The sequence below is a fragment of the Macrobrachium nipponense genome, chromosome 21, assembly GCF_015104395.2.
Source record: "Macrobrachium nipponense isolate FS-2020 chromosome 21, ASM1510439v2, whole genome shotgun sequence".
Taxonomy (NCBI): Eukaryota; Metazoa; Arthropoda; class Malacostraca; order Decapoda; family Palaemonidae; genus Macrobrachium; species Macrobrachium nipponense.
The window spans coordinates 7,272,942-7,298,737 of record NC_087212.1 but is presented as its reverse complement, the minus strand read 5'-3'; the positions used below and the strand labels follow the sequence as shown (position 1 = coordinate 7,298,737).

The window sequence follows — 25,796 nt, the reverse complement described above, 5'->3', positions numbered from 1 at the left end:
TACGTTCTTAATTCTCTATAAGAAATAGCACATTGTTTTTTAATGAGGTATGTGTTTATTACATCTAATGTACACGTAAATTTATAGTATTTATTGACGATGATTACTGCTATCCCCCTTGTACTCATAATTGATAAGAACAAAAAGTTACAGTTTTATTCCCATAAATTATGCACCATGTTTGAAACTGTTTTTTATGAACCACCTCCTTATGAGAATTAATGGAACCCTAAGCTCATAATGCATTTTAATTAAACTGGTTGCTGTTTGCTGTAGTGAGGGGATGCTAATTTTCCCGGGTACAGCACATGAAAGTGGCTCCCTGCAATCCAGAAGTAATGGGTTTGAATTTTTTAGGGGTCTTTTTGATGTGACTAGGGATCTGATTAATTCTACCTTTTTTTGTGTCGCTCATTGCTTTGAAATTGTTGAAAGATTGCAATGATTTAATGATTTTTTCGAGTTAGGTGCGGGGAAACATTATGTCCTTATGTCATGCCAGAAGGGGTTTAAAGGAACGCTAGAACAAATAGCAGAGTAATTCATATACAAGTTACTTATGTACAAATATTACCTTCCAAAATATGCTTCGTAGAAGTGCTAGGACAATCCGTAGTTAATTCACGTGCGTCTCCTCTGACAAATGGTTCTTAGAAGTGCTTGAACAATTGATAGTATAATTACGTTCAAGTGCATTGTGTACAACCAGTATCTCCCTAAAAATACGGTTCAATGAATCGATATGCCGCTATCAAGATACTGTTGCGTATACAGACATTCCTTGGAAAATTGGGGTCGTAGAAAGGTTAGGAAAATCAGTGGTTACCTGGCGTATAAGTGTTTTGTGTGCAGACAGGATCCCCCGTCTAAAATAGGAGTCACATAAGGGTTAAGGTAATTATTAGTTTACAACACACACGTCTTGTGTATCTCTCCTTCCAGAACAGGATTCACAGAAGGAAAAAATTCAACTCGCACAGGAGATTTGTATACAAGCAGTGTCTTCCTCAAAAATATTCATAGATCGGATAGCACAGTTATTAGCTACGTGACTTACAAGTGTTGGTATAAAGAGTATCTCTCCTTCCCAAAAAGGATACTTTAAAGGCCTAGGACGATTATTCATTGAAGATACATCCAAGTGCTTTGTGGACCTTCAGGAGCGGTATCTCCCTCTGTTGCTAGTCTTGTGTTGACTCTAGTAATGCTTTCAAATACTTTGGACGTTCAGTCATAATAAGTGTGATGGTTTGTATCACATATTTTAAACATGTGGTTTTTATTGTCAGCCAGTATAACTAAGTCACTATTTGAGTAAAATTGAAACTGTTAATCATTCCTCTCTACTTAGTATATATTTCAGCGTATGAAGTTGTATCTTAGGTACATCACGATAGAATGACAGTTAATAAAACAATTCTTCAAAGAAACCTCATCAAGAATTTTTGTAATGAATCTCTTGAAAATTTCATATGAGGATATTTGCGTATACAGAGATGACGTATAAATACGACGGGCGAACCTTTTTCACTCATGAAACAGTAGCCAGTTCAAATCGAGAGTTGAAGGAATCTGTCTAAATGCACCGCTTGATCAAAAGAGCGATGCATAAATCATTAGAATATCTTTCATGAATAAGTGAAATTCCCACGTAAGGCATAAAACTTCTGTGTATTGGCCATCAAAACTCACCGCATATGAGGGCGTTCGGTTCATGAATAATTAATATATTCCACGCTAGCAAAAGTTAGCATATGAGCCTCGCATAATTTTGTGCGTAAACACTTAAAATACCACATTAAATGAAGTTTCCTTGTAATGACAAAGAATTATTAGATGATGCTAAATCGTTAAGCCATAAACATTCCCATCATAAAGAATGGAAATCTTCCACATAAATAGTTGTTGCGTAAGGTTGCAAATATGCAATGGGAAAAATATATACTCATTTTGTTCAATGGGGACGATGCTGGGTGGGGTGGTGGGGATTGTTTGCAATTTGCATTTTAGGGACATCGGCGCTATAGTGTCATCCTTTTTTTTTTTTTTTTGTCCGCGCGAAAAGTTATTACAAAAGCAAAAATTATTTCGAATACTGGATACTATTTTTTGATCCTGTGATTCCAATTTTTAGGTTTATAGAATCTTACTAACTTAGATATTTTTTGTTGGGTTTATATTATCACTGGAGACCGTTGCTATTTAAACCCAGACTGCTAAATCAGGTTGTAAGTTTTAAAAAACGCTTTAGTTTTCTCGCAATGTGAGTATCGTAAGTGTTGATTGCATCTCTCTCTCTCTCTCTCTCTCTCTCTCTCTCTCTCTCTCTCTCTCTCTCTCTCTCTCTCTTTATTGGAGAACTGCTTATAAAAAGCTGGATAAATAATAACCTTACTTGTTTGGCCATTGCTGCATTTGGTAAAGTTGAAAACTACTACCCCCCCCCCCCCACCCCCTTTTTGGTTCGGTACCTACCGTTTTACTTGCAAAATGGGTGCCGTGTTTAGTACCAGCGTCCGGGAATGAGCGTACAAACATAAAGAAAAGACGGTAAATATAAAAATATACAAGACATAAACATACACGCAATCATAAATAAAAGGCGATAAATATTCCGGTGGCCGACTGACCGGTACCAGGATCGGGTATTAGTCCTCAGAAATTAATTGAAAATAGGATAAGAGAAAAGGAAAGTTTATCCATAGTAGTTTGCGTGTAAAAATTTAGGTATAGCCTTAAAAACCTGGATGTGCTTGCTGGTAACACGTTTTCTATTTTAACGTTTTCCTTAGGTAAAGGTTTGAAGGTAAACTATACATTTCTCTCTCTCTCTCTCTCTCTCTCTCTCTCTCTCTCTCTCTCTCTCTCTCTCTCTCTCTCTCTCTCGACGTAATCAGTCTAACATAGTCTGCAACCACTTATTTTTTGCCAGAATTACTTGCCCGTTTTCTCAGAAAAAAAAGTGGAAAAAATAGAATGCTTCAGATTTACCAGGCAGTTTAATCGGCATTAATAAATAAAGAAATAAATAAAAAATTCAAACCACTTGGTACCTTTGTCAGGAAGGAAAAACGTATTTGGCTTTAATACTTAAGAGCTGCATGGTTGCATCACAAGAGTGAACGAATTGCATGATAATATGACCAAAACGACTGACCCAACACTACAGGGCTTCAGAACTACTTGGCAGTGTTTACAAAGAGGTACCTGGCTTTTGGAGAGAGAGAGAGAGAGAGAGAGAGAGAGAGAGAGAGAGAGAGAGAGAGAGAATGAATGTGGGGTTGCTGTTTTTGGGGAAATTAAGAACAATAGGAATGAATGTTTTTGGGACGGTAACAAAGCCCACCTGCTCGCGGCCGATTACATTTCCCCTCTCTGAGTTTCTCTAGACCTCACCCTGCCCACCTGGCCCTCCCCCTCCCTACCCCTACCACCACCCTAAAAATGTTAAGGGAAGTAGGGAATGTTCTCTTTTTTTTTTATGTATGTTGAGCCTGCAGGAAGATGGTGGCCTTTTTGAGCTCGTGTCTGATTCAGTAATTAGACATTTTTATATTTTCACCCTCGTCTGGTTTTTTATTTTTTATTCAATTTATATTCTCATTTCAGTCTGAATCTGAAGTATTTTAATTAGTGATTTAATACACGTCTGTTTTAACTTGTTTTTCTTCTTTTCTTTCATTGGTATACATTTGTTTATTTAGACTTTCCTTTTTATATCATTCATAGTGTCAATATATTTCATTCCCTTAATGTTAGCTTATTGTATGTGATGTGCTTGTTCATATCACTGGCACGGCTTGCAGTTACAGACCTACAGTAACAGGCTCTTGTATAATATGCCTGCTGTAATAGCCATATAGCCATACGCTACAGAGACACAGTCAGCCCCCATACATGCATATTGACATTCTCGTCACGCCAATTGAAATAAAAACCCTCATTCCTACCATTTTCATATTTATTTTATTTTCACTTTGACACGCAGTACGAAAAACAATCATATTTTTTATTCGTGTTCTGTATTTGTTTCACGAATTTTTCTAAATAGGTTTGGTATGTGTTCTGCAATATTTTTTTCTTATTTTTCTTGTTTTTTATTTTATTTTTTAGTATGGGCTTTGATATTCATTATGCTTCACAGGAACGAGGAGCCATGATGCGTGAAGGCTTCTCCCTGTGCCGACCAGAATTATAGTATACACAGCGTTTCGCGTCAGGGTAAAGTTACCCGACAGTAGGGGTAGGGGGGGGCGGGGGTTGGAAATTGGAAGTGGCTTGGCATTAAAATCGGGTTAAGCGGCAGAAGAATAAAGAGAGTTTTAACTTTATGCAAGAAAGTGTTATATGTATATATATATATTTATATATATATATATATATATATATATATATATATATATATATGTGTGTGGTGTGTGTGTGTGTAAATATATATATATATATATATATATATATATATATATGTATATATATAGATATATATATATATATATATATATATATATATATATATATATATATTATATATATATTATATATATATATATATATATATATATATATATATATATAGTGAATAACTTGCAGAGAATGAACAATTATTTAGTAGAGTTTTATCATTTAGACGAATGACCAGACGCTGCGCTGAATAAATTATTAGAATTATTCAAAATGATTTGTAAAATTTTTAGTATATAAGTGTTTTGCTACGTTAATTTCCTCAATTATTCAGCAGGATTTTTGGACGCATGGTGTAACAGATTAGGAGAATTATTTACAATGAGTACAAAACAGTTATGATAATAAATTTGAACTGTTATTCGTGAGAGCTCAGTCGCATGATGTTGAATAAATTGAGGTAAACCTAATTTATTCAACATTAGGTTCATCTCACAAAATTGATAGATTTCATAATGCGAAAATTCAGAGATTCCTCGAAGGATTAAGGGATTTGATGCTGTGGTTCTAGATAGATCATATTAATCGCATTGATTTAGAGGGAATAAATGAGTATAATAATTTTCTCAAACCCATTAATCTTTGGGTGTAGTAATCTGATGTTTATATCACGCAGTATTGTGGGATTTGATGCTGAATGTATTATTATTAGTATTATTATTTATTTATTATTATTAAGGAAGTAAACCCCTATTCGTATGGAACAAGCCTACAGAGGTCATTGACTTAAAATTCAAGCTTCTTAAGAATATGGTGTTCATAGTTACGAAGAAAATAAGAAATACAGAAAGAAGAGATTGGTTATTAGAGAGGAAAAAAAAGAAGTATTAATAAATTAATGTATGAATGGATAAAAGTATGAATATTTTAGCATACAAGGTGAATTATTTTAGGGCAGTAATGCATTTCATCCCCGCTCGTACAGGAGGAGCGTAATTAGACAGAAATAATAGATGGATTGCTTCATAAATCTGGAACTCCATTCAACAGAATGCTAAATAAGCGAATCACAAAAAAAAAGAACTAACAGAGACGATGCTTTACAAATTAAGAGAAAGAGCCAATGATTAATATATTGGGAGGGATAATTCGGCAGAGTTAAAAGACGCACGCATCGCCCTCAGGAATCAACCATTCGATGTTGCATAAATTAGAAGAATGAGCCAGTGAGTGAATGAGAGGGGGGGAAATATTAATGAGACGGACTTTTGTTTGGGACGAGGGGATGGTATGTTTATTTTCGAGAGAGAGAGATATATATATATATCTAATATATATATATATATGTATATATATATATATATATATATATATATATATTATATATATATATATAGTATATATATATCAGTGAAATTTACCGTCATCATTGGAGTTCAAAACATTCCCGTTGGCGTTAAATAAAAAATAAAAAATCATGGAAAACATAAACCCAAATTGCTGGATATGAAAAGCCGCCTTCTATTATCAATAACACAGACGTTATATGTATAACACACATCACCGCAGGTAAAGAAGTGAGAGGCTGAGAGGAGGCCCTGATCGGTTTCAGTTTTATTTCCCAGCCACTGACGTCAATGGCTTGGTAATAAAGCTGAAACCGGTCAGGACCTGACAGGTTTTTTTTTTTTTCATGTGTTGATGTTGTGACAAATGGATAACCGGTTGAAGGGCTGTATGTATCTATGTATATTTATGTATATATATGTATATATATTGTGTATTGTATACATATACACATACATAAATGCATGCATGCATACATCAGTACATATATATACATACATACATATGTATGTATGTATGTATATATATCTATATATATATATACGTACGTATGTTTGTGTATGTAATTATTTTTGTGTGTGTGTGTGTGTGTATGTATATATTATATAATATATATATATATATATATAATATATATATATATATATACAAGTCTATCACATTACCGTGATTCATATACATATATCGAACTACAAATGTCCTTTAATATCTAATTCGCTCTACCCCCTCGGATTGAATATATTTTCATATATGTTCAACCGAGGGGGAATTTATTAAGCGATAGTAGAATTGGCGATCGACAGAGGAATTTGATATAATCTACAACGAAACCAAGACCCAGTGCATGTCGCTGCTCCCGAGATCGCTTAAGCATATTGCAGAACCACAAATTTTCGTCGGAAACCATCGACTGGAATTTGTGCACGAATTTCCGTATTTGGGTCACATTATCACCGACGACCTAAAAGATACGGCAGACATTGAACAAAGGAGGTTTGCCTTCTGTCTCCGAGACGTGAAACTACTACTCTTCCGCGTACTCTACAGTATCTATGAGTTCCCTCCCTCTGGACGAACTATACCTAGAGACCATGAGGACGCATCACTGTTGTCGCAAATGACATTCTGTAGACGCCTCACAAACACTCCCCGCTACCACTCCGCCACACAGATGTTCATAGAAAACCACTGGACAATTTAAAAATCATTGTTAGGCGAACAATGTCCAGTCTGGTAACCCCAGTGAGAAACAGCAGCAACTCGCTCATACAAAGCATCCTAAGGAGTGAAGCAAGAAGATCTAAATTGTGGGAAAGATGGGAAAATGAGCCCTTTGTCCTCTAAAGGACTTAATCTCTGTATTGGCAAGATGTCATCTGCAGTTTTTGTCATTATTACATTTATTGCTGTTATTTTAATTTTTCTTTATTACTGTGATTACTATAAAGTTAAAGATTTTTTTTTTTTTTTTTTTACATTCAATTTTTGTATTTAGCCCTCTGAACCTGACTACTGTAACCACCTAAGGTCTCTGGTTGAAATTAAGTCATATAATTTGTGCACTAACTGTTATTACTCTCAATGCATTTTTTTTTTCTCACCAATATTATTACTGTTATTACCAGTATTATGATTACTAGCTTTTATGCTATCTCAGCTATTTTGTGGATAAGTGCCGATTATTCATTTTCTTTTTCTTTTTTATCATGTCTCATGTATCTAGATTGTGTATGTTACCGTCTGTATTTTGTATATTTAATGTATATGGCCCTGAGCTGAAATAAAGCATATTATTATTATTATTTTTATTATTATTTATTATTATTATTATTATTATTTTATTATTATTATTATTACTTATTTTATTATTATTTATTGATTATTAAAGTTATCCTATTTGGGAAGGAGAGATACTCTTTATACCAACACTTGTAAGTCACGTAGCAAATAACTGTGCTATCCGATCTATGAATATTTTTGAGGAAGACACTGCTTGTATACAAACCTCCTAAGCGAGTTGAATTTTTTCCTTCTGTGAATCCTGTTCTGGAAGGAGAGATACACAAGACGTTTGTGTTCTAAACTAATAATTACCTTAACCCTATTTTAGACGGGGGATCCTGTCTGCACACAAAACACTTATACGCCAGGTAACCACTGATTTTCCTAACCTTTCTATGACCCCAATTTTCCAAGGAATGTCTGTATACGCAACAGTATCTTGATAGCGGCATATCGATTCATTGAACCGTATTTTTAGGGAGATACTGGTTGTACACAATGCACTTGAACGTAATTATACTATCAATTGTTCAAGCACTTCTAAGAACACTTTGTCAGAGGAGACGCACGTGAATTAACTACGGATTGTCCTAGCACTTCTACGAAGCATATTTTGGAAGGTAATATTTGTACACACACACACACAAACATATATATGTATATATATATATATATATATATATTTATTATATTTATTTATTATGTTTTTATTTATTTGTTTATTTATTTAGTATGTTTATTTATATAGGTATAAGCCACGAAGGAAAGATAAACAACGGAGTTTCTGCAAGATCTTTCGTCTCAACGTCCTTTACTTAGCAGACAAACTGACTTACATGAGGAGTTTAGAGTACAGGAAAGGTCATTTAAGTGACAGATTAGAAGGAAATTAGTACCTATAATCCAAGACACCTGGAGAATGAGTAACCAAAAACGCTATGTACCTAATATCATTTATATTCTTGTAAAGTGGTATAGATATGTTGATATTTTAGCTGTTCTCTAAATTAAATAACCAGGTACCATCGATTAAGTTTACTCTAGAATTGGAAAAAGACAATTGCCTCCCTTTCTTAGATGTTTTGGTACATAAAGAACCATTTCAAGGTAAATTCGGTATTTATAGGAAACCTACCAACAATTAACTTAAGTTCATTTCTATTCAGGCCACCATCTTAACATAAGAATATAAATTTTTCCTTCTGTTTTTACGAGGTTTGCGCATTGTCAGTCCACAATATTTGGATCAAGAAATTGAATACATAAGAAAAATAGGAAAGATTTATGTTATCCTTCACAAATATTAGATATTTGCTATAATAAAGCCCACAAAAAGTTTTATAGTGTAAGTAACACGGAGAAAGAAAATTCTAAGAACATTCTCAGTTTGCCTTATTTTAACGGATTTGAAACCATTAAATCATTGTTAAAAGCCTTTAAGGTCAACCTTGTTTTTTCCTATAATAACACACTAAAAGGAATGTTAATAAAAAATTACCCTAGGGAAAGCGACAACATAATATATAAAATTCCATGTATGGACTGGCCCTCCTTTTATCTCGGACAGTCGAGCAAGGGCTTAGAAGTAAGACTAAAACAGCATAAATATTTTGTCAAAACTGGGCAATAATCTAATGCAATATTCATTCATTCAAGTGAAAACAACCACCGGATAAATTGGATGGGTAGTTCAGTAATTGCAAGATCAAAAGATGTCTTATCACAAAATCTTTTAGAATCTGCCATAATACAACTTACTTCCCATTGTAATTTTAATATTAGTCGTGGCCTGTTTCATGTAAACTCTTGTATTTGTAACATGTTTAAGAATGACCTCAAAGATATAATTACTAACAAATACAAATTAGTTGCCTTAGAGATATTTTCTCTGTATATGTATGTTTAATATGCTTTGTGAATAAGTTTTTGTTTACCAAAGATCTGAGTGTGGTCAGCTGCCGCTCTGTATAATCCTTTAATTGTCTTGTCCCTGTGTCTGAGCAGTTTGACTTAATCTTCTTGTACTTAAATTGTACCCATGTTTACGCTTGTACGGAAAGGTTACTCCTTCTCCAGGTGTCATGGATTGTAGGTACTAATCTCCTTATAATCCCTATCTGTCACTTATACGACCTTTCCTGTATTCTAAACGCCTCATGTAAGTCAGTTTGTCTGCTAAGTAATGGACGTTGAGTCGAAAGATCTTGCAGAAACTCCGTTGTTTATCTTTCCTTCGTGGCTTATACCTTTCTTTATGGATTTATCACGTTGCAAACTTTCGTGATTCAGTTTTACATACATACATACACACACACACACACACACACACACACACACACACACACACACACACATATATATATATATAATATATATATATATATATATATATATATATATATATATATATATATATATATATATATATATATATATCTATTATATATATATTACTTGCAGAAGGATTTCTCGAAAATTCAATTTAAGTTAAATAAGTTAAAGAAAAATTAAATAAAATAAATTGCTAGACTGAAGAGCGACAATCATTCCCTTCTTCGCTGATGAAAACGGACACTCCAATGAAAAGGCATCAATCAGATTATCTGCGGCGAGAGGGAGAAGAAAAAAATCCGATATAAAATGCAAAGATACACTGGTCTGTAATTTCCTTGATTCGGTATTCTGATTCAATGACGAGGGAGATAGGCCAAGATGAAAATGCTGTGGGTTTTGTTTTTGTTGGCGATAGAGTGAGAGGGCGAAGTTATATGATATATATATATATATATATATATATATATATATATATATCGATATATATATATATATATATATATATATATATATATATATATATATATATATATATATATATATATATATATATATATATGATATATATATATATATATATATATGAATAATTATCACATCACCGTGATGCATACAAATTATTCTAGCTACAAATCTTTTAATATCTAATTCGCTCTACCTCAGAATTAATATATTTTCATATATGTAAACCGAAGGGGAATTTTTTAATTGATAATAATTTACATATATATGTACATTTACTATACGCATATACTATATGTATATATTATAAATATGTATGTATATATATGCATATATTATATATATATATATATATATATATAATATATATCTTGATTATAAACTAACCCCCCAAATAGAGCAAGAGAGGCGAAAGTATAACAAAATACCGAGAGGCGGATCATGTTTCGATTTGGAGCTGAGAAAGAGAGTGTAGTGGAATGGAGCGATCAAAATTGGCCGGAAATTGTAATGACATTTGAGATGCTATTTTTGAGGATCGGGGCGGGACGGGATACAGGGTGTTGGGGGTGGATGGGAGGGCGTGGATGGTCGGTCAGTGGGCGGCGGTGTGACGTAACGCTCCGATGTAAATTGCGACAGATTATGTTTTGATTGTGGAAGGAGAAGGGGATAGGTAGAAAGAAAAATTAAAAGGACCAACACTTTCCTGTGTGCAAGTCAGATTAAGATGATACTCCTGAGAAGAAGAGAGAGAGAGAGAGAGAGAGAGAGAGAGAGAGAGAGAGAAATAAGGTGTAGAGATAGAGAGAAAAGTTTAAACGACACTTACAAATTAATTGAATATGATTTTGACTCGTGAAGGAGAGAGAGAGAGAGAGAGAGAGAGAGAGAGAGAGAGAGAGAGAGAGAGATGGTAAGGTGTTAGAGATAGATAGAAAAGTTTAAAGGACAAATCCCTTTCTATACAAATCAGTTAAATATGATGTTTACTTCTGAAGAAGGAGAAGAAGAGGGACAGAGACAGAGACAGAGACAGAGACAGAGACAGAGAGAGAGAATATGCTCATGGCAAGATAAAAGTGCCTGATTTTCTTTTGAGTGGTAAGAGCAGTATAAAGAACTTGAATATGTTATTTTTTCTTTTTTTCTTTTCTATTTCATGAATATGATGATATTTACGGGGAAGAGGCAGACAAGGAAAATATATCGAGTGCAGGATTAGATTTTAATTGAAAAGAGGAAAGAGAGATTAGAGAAAGACGGAGAAATGTATTAAGATGAAAAAGGTTTCTCTCCTTTTTTAATGGAATATAGGATATGAATTAGCGAGCGTACTTTAATGGCTATAAGAAGAGACGCTCCCTTACAATTTCATGAATATGATAATAACGCCCAGTGGAGAGAGAGAGAGAGAGAGAGAGAGAGAGAGAGAGAGAGAGAATCAATGTCATTTAATCACAGAGGCAAAATAGGGGAAGCTTGTAAAATAGTGGAGAGGAAATCGTAATATAGAAAAAGGACCTAATGAGAGAGAGAGAGAGAGAGAGAGAGAGGGAGGGGGAGGGCGGTAATCTGAAGGAGATCAACTCGGATCATTGTGGAAGAAGGAAATAAAGTATAAGAAGATCGTAATATTAAAAAAGGACCTAGTGAGAGAGAGAGAGAGAGAGAGAGAGAGAGAGAGAGAGAGAGAGAGAGAGAGAGACTCGTGGAAGAAGGAAACAAAGTAAAGGGGAATTACGGTCGTTCGAGCGAAGATTATTTGGCTGAAATGTGATGAAATGAGAATCGAATGGAAGGAAGAGGGATGATGATGATGATAATGATAATATAAAAAACCGAATGAATATTGGCAGGAAAGACGCAAGACCGAACACAAACGAAAAACCTCTTGGTTTAGGTGTGATCTAATTAAAACCAAAGAAATTTTTTATTTTAATTACGACGAAATCCAGGAAAATATTTAGAGAAGATCGGTTGAATGTAATTGAGACGAGACAGGAAGAGGAGGAGGATGGTAAAGGGTGATTAATAACGCAATAAAAGGTGGAAATGAGAAAAGTGTAAATAAGGCTACGAGGCAAAATAGAGGAGGGAGTAACTGAAGAGGTGGCAGAATGAAATAAGGAGATGAAGAGGTAGTGAAATGTAAATAATGGAATTAGGGGAAATTATATATAAAAAAAAAGAACAGTACTGCGATGGTAAGAGAGAGCAAGATAAGAGAAGGAATGAAAAGGCAAACATAATACCTATGCTTATTGTTAAAACGAGAAAACAGTTAAAAGAACTAGTAATAAGTTGAGATATATATATATATATATATATATATATATATATATATATATATATATATTAAATTTCAGTTTGAATTAAAAGAAGGGAATAATAAGGTTTAAAATAAACTGCGTGGATCAAGTTTCATAAAGAATGACAGATTCTTTATAAAAGCAGATGGAAAGATTATTATAAATGCTCTCCATCTTCTGTAATTTGTCCATTTGTACTCGCATTATGAAATTACATTCACCTTTTGTATATAGCTATATTCTTAATTGATTAGATCAAGCTCACGGTCAAACTTGCTTTCATGTTTTAATTTGCTTTTGATGGACTTCCCTTTGTCTGTGTGAATTTCCTTCTGCTAGTTTTTCATTTCGTTTGAATTTGCTTTAGGTGAGACTTACTATTTTTATATCAATTAGCGTTGGTGGACTTTATATAGCGTTAATTAGTATTTTTCTTAGTTTTCCTTTTATGTGCCCGGTGAGCTTGATATCTGGCAGGCTCTCTCTCTCTCTCTCTCTCTCTCTCTCTCTCTCTCTCTCTCTCTCTCTAACCAGAGTGCGGTGACTTTCGTGAATTTTCATTTGCCTAGACACCTTGGGTAGACATCATCTCACGTGAATTTTCCTTCGGTAGACTTCTCATGTATATTTCCTATAGGTAATGTCTTTTAGCTTTGTCTTTTAGTTTTCTATAAAAGAAAACTATTGTGCCGGCTTTGTCTGTCCGTCCGCACTTTTTTATGTCCGTACTTTTTCTGTCCGTCCTCAGATTTCAACAACTACTGATGCTAGGGGGCCTGCAAATTCGTATTGATCATCCACCCTCTAATCATCAAACATACCAAATTGCAACCCTCTTGCCTGTAATTTTTATTTCGTTTAAGGCTAAAATGAGCCATAATCGTGCGTCTGGCAACGATATAGACCAGGCCACCACCGGGCCGTGGTGAATGTTTCGTGAGCCGGGCTCATACATCATTATACCAAGACCACCGAAAAGATAGATCTATTTTCGTTGGCCTTGATTATACGATGCACAGAAAACTCGATTGCGCCGAAAAACCTTCGGCGCATTTTTTACTTGGCTTATATTTATTTTAGGTGGACTATCTTTGATTTAAATTTGCTGTAAGCTCACTTTTTTTTTACGTGAATTTACCTACAGTTCCCATTTTCATCTGAATTATTTAGGCAAATATCCTTTTAGTGAATTTGCTTCAATTCGATTTTTATTACGATGAGAATTAGTTGTGAATGAAGCTTTTTTTTCTTATGCACGGCTATGATTTATGTTGGGTTTTTAAGAGGAAAATAATTAAGATAAACGCGATTCCTCATTGATAATTATTAAGGCAAACACAATGCACAATTTTGCCGTGACGTTTGTAAGGAATTACGTTAGAAGCGCATATTATTATTATTATTATTATTATTATATTATTATTATTATTATTATTATTATTATTATTATTATTATTATTATTATTATTATTATTAAAAAGATATAAACAAGAACGGTGAGTAAAGACTTGATATTGTTATTAAAATTCCATAAAGATAATAGGAAAAAATCAAATCTCTGTTAAATATTAATTACGAAAACATTCTTAATGGAAAATAACTCTTCAAGTATACATCGTATAACTGGAAAATACCTTAAGTCGTAGATTAGGAACAGAAGGAGGAAAAGAAACCTCACCCTTATGTAATTAATTAATAGGTAAAATTAGAGTGAAGTGACAGGTGATTAAAATAATGTTTTGATCTGTCAAAGCTTTGTGCTAAAAGTCCCAATGTAAAGCCTTGTTCATAGATCTTTGTAAAGTCGAGTATTTTTGTAGCTACAAGTGTCAAGCTTTGATATTCCCAAAGGATTTGTTGTTTATATATATATATGATATATATATATATATATATATATATATATATATATATATTTATTAAATTTTTTTTGGCGCCATACCTTCCACAGAATTTTAGCTTACTCGGGGAGCAATCCTACAAAGTACTGTTGTTGTTGTTGCTGTTGTTGTTGTTGCTGTTGTTGCTGTTGTTGCTGTTGTTGTTGTTGTTGGCGAGGGATAGGAAAGGTCTATGGAAGAGCCTAAAAAAGTCTGATAAGGTCGTTTCGCGTTGAGTTAGGTTAAAAGATACAGGAATTTTACTTATTAGAATGAAAATGATAAAATATAGCGTATTTATTTTAATTTTCGTCGGTGAAACAAGACTATTTGACTAGATTTGAGCACTTTTTAATTTATGCTAAGTTAGGAACATAATGTTTACAACTTATGTATGAGGGGAAAACCTTGCATGCGTCCCGGGCAAGCTGGAGGTCGGATCGCGCCTCGGTCTCTTTTACTTAATTGCTGGACACACAAACAGCCGTATTTGTGTTATGAGCATTCATTTCTGAGGCGTTAATGATTTGCTTCATTGTAATTAGCAGCAGATGATTGCGACGTAAAATAAGCGTGTAATTACCACATTTTAATCATATATTTTGACACCGGTACAATACCTGGCTCATTTCCCGGTGATTAATGAGTAACTAATATGATCGTTGATAAATGTCCCTTTGGCCCCGTTATTAAGTGTGGATTTGATTTGAGCCCGATTCCATAATTATGAGAGTATGAACATAATTACCCTTCACTTATGTGGATATGAGTTACCTGAACCATCACCTTGGAGAGAGAAGAGTTCTTCGCTGGACGAATGGTTTTCTTGCTCGGCTGCCAGTCCGGTGGTCCGAAGTTCGAACCCTGGCTCGGCCAACGCGGAATCAGAGGAATTTATTTCTGGTGATAGAAATTCATTTCTCGATTTAGTGTGGTTCGGATCCCACAGTAAGCTGTAGGTCCCGTTGCTAGGTGACCAATTGGTTCTTAGCCACGTAAAAATATCTAATCCTTCGGGCCAGCCCTAGGAGAGCTCTTAATCAGCTCAGTGGTCTTGTAAAACTAAGATATACTTAATTTTTTAACTTAGAGAGAGAAGTATTACCGCGGACGCATGTTATTGGGCCGAAGGGATGGGATTCAGCTAGGTTGGTAGGCGTTAACCTCTTCGATATCCTGTCAAATATGTTAACCCATTCATGTTCAGAAAAGAAAAGGCATTACTCAACCACTAGCTAAGAGGAGGAAGAAGACGTTCGTCAGTTTTAGCGCATCAGCGAAGGCAGTCAATCGTTAATGTCCTGTTTGCATTTTTTCCACGGCTTAGCTATTCCAAGTTACACCCTTTCTTGTGTCTTTGGTATAAGCGGTTCCTTTCTGCTCTATTTAGAAAGATATTTTATTCTTGTATCTTGTGTGTTATCATTATAAAAATGGACTTTCAATATAGTGTTTGGGTTTTCTGTAGTCATGAGAATGGCATTACCACTTAGTGTCCATGACATTTCAGAAATCTTCATGATGGTGGAATTTATATTTGGTATCATGAACTATTGTGTATATAAAAATGGAATTTCTGTTTGCCATTAATGTTTAATCACAGTTTTCAAGAAGATGGACTTAATTTGTGTCAAGTCATTCTTCTTATTATGAGAATGGAATTTTCAGTTTGTGTCAGTTTCCTCTCTGGCGTTGTTATGGTAACGGGATTATCCATCTGTTTTCAGTTTACGACCGGTATAGTAAGTTTCGCTACGGTTAATGGAGGAATTATACAGGGATAATCTTAAGCACTGAAGATTTATTCTCTCTAAATACTAAATGGATATTGTTTCCGTATTTTTATGTTTTCCAATCCGTTTATGTAATGTTTACGGAAGAAAATGTTCACGTGATGTTATAAAACATGGCTTCCAGGAAAGAGAAATTGATATGCAGTTAGAAACTTAATAATTGTCTTTCCCTACCAGATAAACTTCAGATTTGTGGAGACACTGATCTTGTAATTTTCGGAGAATATAAACTTGCTGTTAATTAGTATACTGATATCACCGGTGTTATAAAATGTAATCGGTGCGTTCATGATTTGCTGAAGCGAAGGTAATGTTGCTTCGGGGAAAATGAACGTGAAATTAAGGTTGCCAAAATTCCCTCATATTTTCTTGCCTTGGAGTGAATGATGCATATGATGTTAAATGAGAGAAAAGTTTGTGAAAGAGATTTCTGTGGTAAATTACCAACTGTCATTTGAATGTTCATACTTTCCAAGTTTTTCTGAGATAGGTATTCCACTTTAATGTATTTCCCGTAAGTCAGAAATGCTCGGGAGGAGAGAGAGAGAGAGAGAGAGAGAGGAGAGAGAGAGAGAGAGAGAGAGAGAGAGAGTAATATGTAAAATTGTACCCCTAGATTAATTCTTAAACTGCTGCTTTGTGTACGAATCGCCAACTAAGAAAAGTTCCACTTTATTTGCCGGCTTCTTACGACTACAGAAAAGGATTTTCAACAGCACGTCAAATTCCCCATTCACTTTTAACCTCGCAAGCACCTCCGGGTCCCTTCGACATTGAGGTTCTTCCTTTCCAGTACCACTTTCTAAACATGTCTGGTATTTTCTTAGCTTCCTCTCTTCCTCCCTTCTGACACCTAGTAATAAATTGTTCTCTAGTCAGTCGTCCTCCATTCTTTCCAGATGGCCTAAGCATCTTCGGAAATACTGATCCATCCTTTTATCAATGCTGACCATTTTATTGATTTGTAGTAGCTCCACATTTTTTCATAGTTTCTAGTCCTTCAATCTAGCCTTTCTCCTTCACATGCCTTTCCTCCTCCTCCTCCTCCTCCTGGTTATTCTTCTACTCCTCCTCTTTCTTTTCTTCTTCTTCTGTCCCGCAAGAAAATATATAACGAATCGTGACCTGTGACCTGATGTAGGCTTCGGGCCTTGAGCTAGCCGGCCGTCGTAATCAGTTTACTGGAAAGTTAGACGGTTCGGACAAGACGTCGGACCGGACACCCACGAAGACCTAGAGGTCACTGAGACCTCCTTGAGAAGAAAATCCCAAGTGTGAAAGGCGAGGTTTCATTTTAGATTCCAATTTGTTTGTTATTTGGAATGGACAGTTTTAGGTTGGTGTTCTTTTAAGAGGAGTTAGTTTTGATTAGTCTTGTTTATTTTGTAGGGACTTATTTTTTATTTTAATCTTGTTTATTTTGTTGGGACTTGGCTTTGATTTAGTCTTGTTTATTTTGTATGGACTTATTTTGTTATTTATTATTGTTTATTTTGTAGGAAATCAGTTTTGATTCAATCTTGTTTATTTTGTAGGGACATTTTTTTTATTTAGTCTAGTTTATTTTTCGGGGACTTAGTTTTTATTTAATCTTGTTTATTTTGTAGGGACTTAGTTTTGATTTAATCTTGTTTATTTTGTAGGGCTTAGTTTTCATTTTATCGTATCTATTTTGTACGGACTGGATTTTTATATAATCGTGTTTATTTTGTTGGGACTTTGTTTTGGTTTAATCTTGTTTATTTCAGAGGAACTTGTTTTGATTTTAATTATTTTTATTTTTGCAGGGCCACATTTCTGGAACGAAAATCGGAGGACAAAAACATCCAAGGTCAGTTATCCCTATTTGGATTAAGTAACACTTGAGAGAAATGACTCGAGAATAGTTTTGTAAATATATATATATATATATATATATATATATAATTATATATATATATATATATATATGTGTGTGTGTGTATGTGTGTGTGTCTTCGAATCTCATATCCTCCATAAGAGAATTATGGAAATTAGTTGCTGTTTAAAAGTCTGAATACTGAGTAACACTATTAATCTTATTGCTCTTCGTGAATTATTCCCGACAACGGTATTAGATTAAGCGCCTTATGCACTCAAAAGAACATGTGTTGTATTCTCGTATAGCGTCACATTAATTCATGTCAGATTAAAGTATTAATTGCATTCAAGTATTCATTTTCATTTTCCATTAGGGAATATTTAGCGCGCGCAGTCGTAAATTCTCCCAAGATTAATTTGAATCTTCTGTAGATGTAATTCCGTTCTCATTTACATGCTCATATGAAACAGTAGTTTTAAATTCATATTTATTCTTCATCTTGATTTCATTCTAGACAGATTTTTCAAGTGATTCCTAAATCCCCTCCCTCCCCTCTCTCTCTCTCTCTCTCTCTCTCTCTCTCTCTCTCTGTCCCTCTCTCTCGCTTTTCTTCTCTTCATTTACCACCTTCTTAACAGCGTTTTCAAGTAACACATAACACCCTCTTTCTGTCACAACGGGGACTTTTCCTCTCCTCCACCCCCTCCCCTCCCTCCCTCCCTCCCTTCCTCTCTCTTTTCTTCCCTTCATTTATTCCTATCTCCACTCTTCCTTTGTTCTGTCATTTTACTCATTCCCTGACGTGTCCACTTTCTTAGAGTAAGGAAAATTTTGCAGTGGCACGTTAACGATTAGTAGGCATCCCAGTAGCCATTGAGAGCAGTGACTGATGTTGTACTAATAGAAAAGGAAACAGGATAGACAGACAGTTGTTCTACAGTCCGAGCAGTGTTGTTGTTGGAGTGAGACACTGATGAGTAGAAAGTATAGAGGTTCGTTGATCTTGTATACCACTGAAGTAATGAAGGATTATTGCATAGATAGATAACAGCCATGCAAAGCTTTTGATGCCTCTGCATAGATAGATAACAGCTGTTGGCGCCTCTAGTATTTAGAAATAAAATCATGGCGTATTTATCTAGGTTAAGGTATACACAGTAGCTAGTCTAAATAATGAATTCTGAGAGCCATTAACAGCTTTTAAATACCCCAAATCCCCTTCAACTATTTGGTGTTGATAAACTGCATAACCGATTTCGTGAGGATTAATGGTTGTCATAAAGTATGAAACTGTGATTTGTATAATTTCAGGACCATTAAAAAGGTTGCATATTTCTCTTTGATCGTCCTGGCGAGAATGGTTAATATTTTTTAATCCCTTTGCATCCTCGTTATAAATAGTTTGAGTTTCTGTAGGATGGATGTTCCTTTTTGGGAGACTGGAAATTTTGAAGGACTTCTGGAGTTTGGTTATGGATTTTACCTTTGCCTCGGATCCTAGCCTAATATTTCAAGATACCCGCATGGGGATAGTGCAAGACCTATAGTGCAAGACGTGAGGTGCACTGACGGCATTACTTAAGGTTCTCTGCAGCGTCCCTTCGGCCCCTAGCTGGAACCTCCTTCATACCTTTTACTGTACTTCCGTTCATATTCTCTTTTATCCATCTGACTTTCCACCTTCTCTAACATCCGTTTCAGCGCCGGATGACCTCATGGGTCCCAGCGCCTGGCCATCGGCCTATCTCTCTCTCTCTCTCTCTCTCTCTCTCTGTTCCAAGAGGTAATGCTTAATATAGCATTTTTTGGCGATGTTTTCCACTTGGCGTTGAGGCTCAAGTCACTCCCACTGTCGCTCGAGAATGAATGTAAATTCCATTAGCAGGGAACTCGGAGTAATTTCAGCCGGCAGGACACGTATACATCGCTCTTCCGTGAAAGCGCTTTTAGTGTGTGAAAGCGCTTTTTTTTTTTTTTTTTTTTTGAAAGGAATGGATAAGTAATATTCATGCCTTGAAGACATAACGTCCTCCTGGAGCCAGCAACTCTCTCTCTCTCTCTCTCTCTCTCTCTCTCTCTCTCTCTCTCTCTCTCTCAACTAATATCTTAATATCCCCATAACCCCCAATTTTCAAATTTACTCTCAACCCCTCATCCACCCCCCCCACACCCTTTATTAAAAAAAAAAATTGAGACGAGAGGAATAGACAGTTATATATACCATAGCTGGTATATATCATTCCTGAAGACATTATTACCTTGCGGAACCAGCAACTCTCTCTCTCTCTCTCTCTCTCTCTCTCTCTCTCTCTCTCTCTCTCTCTACACCCTACTATCCCCCACAACACCCAATTTTACTTTCCAACTTTGTCTTCCTTTGTACCGCAAGGAAAATGATGGATCGTGACCTGTGACCTAATGTCGGTTTCGGATCATGAGCTACGGTCATAATCTAGTTATACCCAAGTTATGTGATTCTTGGGACCGAGGCTCTCTCTCTCTCTCTCTCTCTCTCTCTCTCTCTCTCTCTCTCTCTCTCTCTCTCTCTGTGAAAAAAGAAAGGAAAATAAAATTCTCTCCATCTTCCGTTTTGTTGTTTTATAATAAAATTGGGCACAATCGACTTTCGTCAATATTTTGTGTGTTGGCGGAGGTGTCACACAGACACACGGGCGCACGCACACACACACACACATATATATTCATATATATGTTCGAGTGTGTGTGTGTGAATGTATGAATATTTTTTTACGATGATCTTATCTTTGAAATATTTATTTCTTTTGCTTTACAGCAAACTGCATGTGCTATATGTATGTATCCACTTAGTTTTGAGCACTGTGTCCCCAGATATCCGAGGTGTCTGGGAGAGCTCGACGGTGCGAAAAAATAATTATTTTGAAAATTCAGCAAAAATATAAATTTTATTCCAACAACGTTCATTTTTTGTCCTTTTTTTTGTTTTCTAAATGTTAGTATTTTATGGTGGGATAGTCAGAATAAGAGTCCCAGCGCTCTAAATACGAAAAAATGTGAGTTATTAAAAAAAAAAAAAAAAATCTTTACTTTTTTAATATTTTCGTTCCTAACCCAAAAACTATGAAAGTCAGGCGAATGAATTATTTTTTATGAAAAAGCCAATAAAAATCCCTAAATATCGACATATAAATCAATGGAAAACGAATAAGTCCAGCCGGTGAAAAAATTGATAGAAAAGAGGATAAGAAACAGAGCGCTCTTATCGCTAGAAATTTTTTTTTTTTTTTTTGAAGAGCCCTATCTCGGTTATTTTTCATTGAAATTCCTTTGTAAATATACGAAAATGTAGAGGAAACGTTGAAGAATAAAGGGAATGTCAAGAAAAATGGATTTGGATACGGCAACAGTTTCATTTTGACGTTATAAATTGATCGAAACGAAAAAAAAATTTACCGTTGTCAACATTTATTGCTAGAATAACAATTTTTTGAAGAGCCCTATCTCGGTTATTTTTCATAGAAATTACTTTGTAAATATACGAAAATGTAGAGGAAAAGTTGAAGAATAAAGGGAGAGTTAAGAAAAATGGCGTTGGGGTCACTGAGAGGGAAGTGTAGGTGCGATCAGCTGATTTCATTGTGAGAATTTTACTACGCCAGGGATTTGAGCATGCGCAGTACAGAAACTACTTTGCTGGCGTATTGATACCCGAGATACACGGTCCAAGGTATGATCTAGCCTATGGAAATCGCTACTTGTCCGAAAAAAAAAATGCCCCTACCACACGTACGAAAAATTTCGGTAAATTTTACGTACCGCTATGTCAGTTGGATAGATAGGGAATAGAGTATTTTTACGTACTATTACGTCAGTTGGACATGGAAGGGTTAACACACTTTTCAATGACTGTTCTCTATGAAATGTTTTGAGCTCCAATTAAAACAAACTGAATAACTCCCCATAGGCTCCTTCATATTCCTCTGTAACCCATATTTCTTAATATTCTTCTGTTTCCTGGTCTAACATCCTTATGCATATTCTTGTATCCGATTCTTGTATAATATTTGTATACATATTCCTGTATGACATCATCTTTACATAGGTCTACTAAATCAGGGTCTTTGGTCTCGTGCCAATTATGTGAGTAATTTTTTTTTTCTATTGCAGTTTTCTTTGCTTATTGATATTTTTCATACTTTTAGACTTTACTTGTTCCTCCTGCGCATTGACTTTGAAATTAATTAACATATTTCAAGAGTATTTTCTATTTCCCGAATAGTGTATGCCAGGCCAGCAATTAGGAGGCTCTCTCTCTCTCTCTCTCTCTCTCTCTCTCTCTCTCTCTCTGCTTCCAACAGATATTCATAGCCATACCGTAACCCATCATCAATCTGTCCTTCACACTTTAATACCGAGAGACTTAATTCTCTCTCTCTCTCTCTCTCTCTCTCTCTCTCTCTCTCTCTCTCTCGTGTTCAAAGATATCCATAGCCATACCGTAACCCATCATCAGTCTGTCCTTCACACTTTAATAGCGAGAGACTTAAATCATCCCTTTGCCTCACTCTTTTTCTTGCTGGCCAGTGTCTTGTCTGTCTTCATGCTTCTTCGTATTAAAACTATGATGATGATAGACGGTCGTTAATTGACAGGCGGCCGCAACAGACGTTCTCAGCACTTTGCATATTACATCTCGATCGATTCCGTCATGCGCATTATCTTGTAGGTCCCTGTGTATTCCTGCGTAATAAATTTATCCTTTAGTTCTCAGACGCAGCGATAACGTAACATGCTTTATATTTGAGCTGTGTATTCTGTTCTGTTGTGTGGAAACTTTCTTATTCACGAAATTTCGAGATGGCCCATTCACGAAATTCGAGTTGGCTTATTTGCGAAATTTCGAGATGGCTCATTCGTGAAATTTCGAGATGGCTTATTCACGAAGTTTCGAGATGACTCATTCAAGAAATTTCGAGATTGCATATTCACGAATTTTCGAGATGGCTCATTCGTGAAATTTCGAGATGGCTCATTCACGAATTTTCGAGATGGCTCATTCACGAAATTTCGAGATGACACATTCACGAAATGTCGAGATGGCTCATTCACGGCGCATTTGAATGCCTAATAATTCGGCGTCTTTAATTATTGAAAGGAAAGCTGCGTAATTACTGATAGTTTATCTTCTCTATTTTTTTAACCGGTTGTTTATTCGAAGTGGAGCACTGTAGAAGCCTTTGAGATGGATTAGATTTTAATATTGACATGCTTCCTAATTCCCTTAATGTGGGTGTGAAGGAGGAAATGGCGATTACTTATATAAACATATATACGCATATATTTCCTGCTTCATAACCACTTACTGAACTGTGGAACATTATGGAAATGAAGAAGGATATCAATATTAATATCTGATACCTTTCAAAGGCCTCTAGAGTACTCCACCCGGAGAAAATATAACTGGTCAAACGTAACGGATAATCTATCGGTAAACACAACTTATCTTTCAAGAGAGTAACGAGGACAAACATCTTGCTTAAAAGAGACCGCGGGCAAACGAAACCCGGGCATTCTTTTCAATAATTGAAGACGCTGAGTCATAGGGCATTCAAAGGCTGCCGTGAATAAGTCATCACGAAACTCCGTGAATAAACTTATCTCGAAATTTCACGGAATGTCTGCCGCTCGGCCGAGTCGAAACCGCCGGCGGTCTCCAACTCTCCATCCGGTCAAAAGGGCCTCGATACCGAGCAGCTTTGTATATATATATATAAAGCAAATGACCGTTCTCGGGACCGCTTATAATAATCGCCTGTGATCTCGCCTTCTGGAGAGCCGCGCTGGACGACGAAATAATTTATTTAGCCTCGTATTCGTTTCTATTTGATCTCGAATTCGTTTTGCCGGATCAGAGGAGCGGCGCCGCTTTGCGTTGGGTCCTCTGGGTTTCACGAAGCGACAGGGACGGGATAGAGGAGGCTAAGTCTATAAGCCCTCAGGGAGGGGAATTCACTTACAAAGCGTTCATGGCAAAATTCCAGTGGAGCCGTGATAAGAACACACATGCACACACATACATTTATGTATGTTTGATATTTGTATTTGTTTACTGTCCACACGTATGAATCCAACATTACGATTGAACAAAAGGCCAATGGCCACTCTTGGCTTCCCCCGTGAATACCCGTGAAGCAATGCTTTGTCCCTTTTCATTCGTTTATCGCGGTGATTTTTCCAGCCGCTGGACGAATTCGGCTATAAACCAGTAGTTAATTTTTCGTCACCTCGGAAAAAAACGTAATATTAAACGGTGAAATGCTGTTTTGGAACCATTCATACACACGTATATGTGAATATTATGTATATGTATATTTTATATATATATATATATGTGTGTGTGTATGTATATATATATGTATATATGTATAGTGCGTGTGTGTATATATGTAAGGGATAATTGTGACCACCACTGTTGGAGGGGTCTTTATTGAATACACATGTATTTCATTGCTGTAATGACATAACCTTCCGAAGAAAATCAAGGTTAATTTAGGTATCATGATAGATATCCGAGTTACATATCTTTAAAACGTTATAAAATACTTCTTTGTTCCGAGCAGGACCAAACGTCTACAGCCGTGTGTTGCCTTACTTTATGGCAATAAATAGAAAAAAAATGACGGCACTCAAACTATTGATAAGTTTACATAGGTCAACTCCTGAATGATTTACGTCACAAAAAAAGTAAATAAAACAAATGAAGAAGGTAATCGCTAAATTTTCTGCAGATATAACCATTATTTTTAAAACCGCGTCTCCTTACCAGATAATGATACGCGTGCATACCCTAACTAATTCCTCTTAATCCAGAATGGTCTTGCGGTTAGATGCCTCATGCCATGTGGTCATGGGCATCGTTGTCCGCAGGTTATCAGAAAGATAGTGAAGGGTTACTGTACACATTTGATCTGGCACCAGAAGCAGCGTTATTTTCTGTAGTCGATCATTTCTAGCTTGTCAGATATGAATTCAACTCAGAATCTCTAGTTGTCGTGGATACTTGATCCCCAAAGATGATATTTTTCAGGGATTTGTGGGAATTTTGATTCGTTGTTGTCGTGCCTGAAATATCGATTGTCCCATCGAGTATTTTTTTATCCTTTCAATTCTCTTTTCGACTAAATTAAATTTCTTTTGTGTTCTACTTTCCTTCTTACACCAAAGAAAATTAAATGAATAGGGTTTCCTAGGGTTTATTGACGAAATTAGCTGGCTTCAACTCCTATCTTGAATCCCAGAGACCTTATTGTGAAATTATTGGAGTGACATAGAACCTTTGTCTCGTACGGTTACCGGTGTATCCAGTGATAGTAAGCAGACCCCTAACAGTGATAACTTGAACCGTAAAGATATAAGCGCCTATTTCAGATAGTACTCACTTTATGACACAGATGGTAAATGAGATAGTCTCTGATTTACGAATCATTAGATATTGTATTCTTGGCCTCGTGAGAGTGCAATAAAAGAGTAGTTTATTGTCTTCGTTGATCCTTAAAAGATCACACCGTTGCGTTGACTACATGAAAAAGTTTTATCAATTAGGGGACTTTAGCGTCAATGATGCTGGTAGTTATGGTGATACTTAATGATGTTACAGCCTGTGTGT

General features: G+C 35.6%; 1 protein-coding gene across 1 annotated transcript in view; it reads left to right on the top strand.

Annotated features, from left to right (window-relative positions):
• The window catches only part of LOC135197747 (uncharacterized), a 530,867-nt gene that overhangs the window by 61,537 nt on the left and 443,534 nt on the right, over positions 1–25,796 (top strand). Inside the window, exon 2 of the mRNA XM_064224821.1 lies at positions 18,099–18,142. The gene's annotated coding sequence lies outside the window, so the exon portion shown is untranslated. The remainder of the gene's footprint in view (positions 1–18,098; positions 18,143–25,796) is intronic.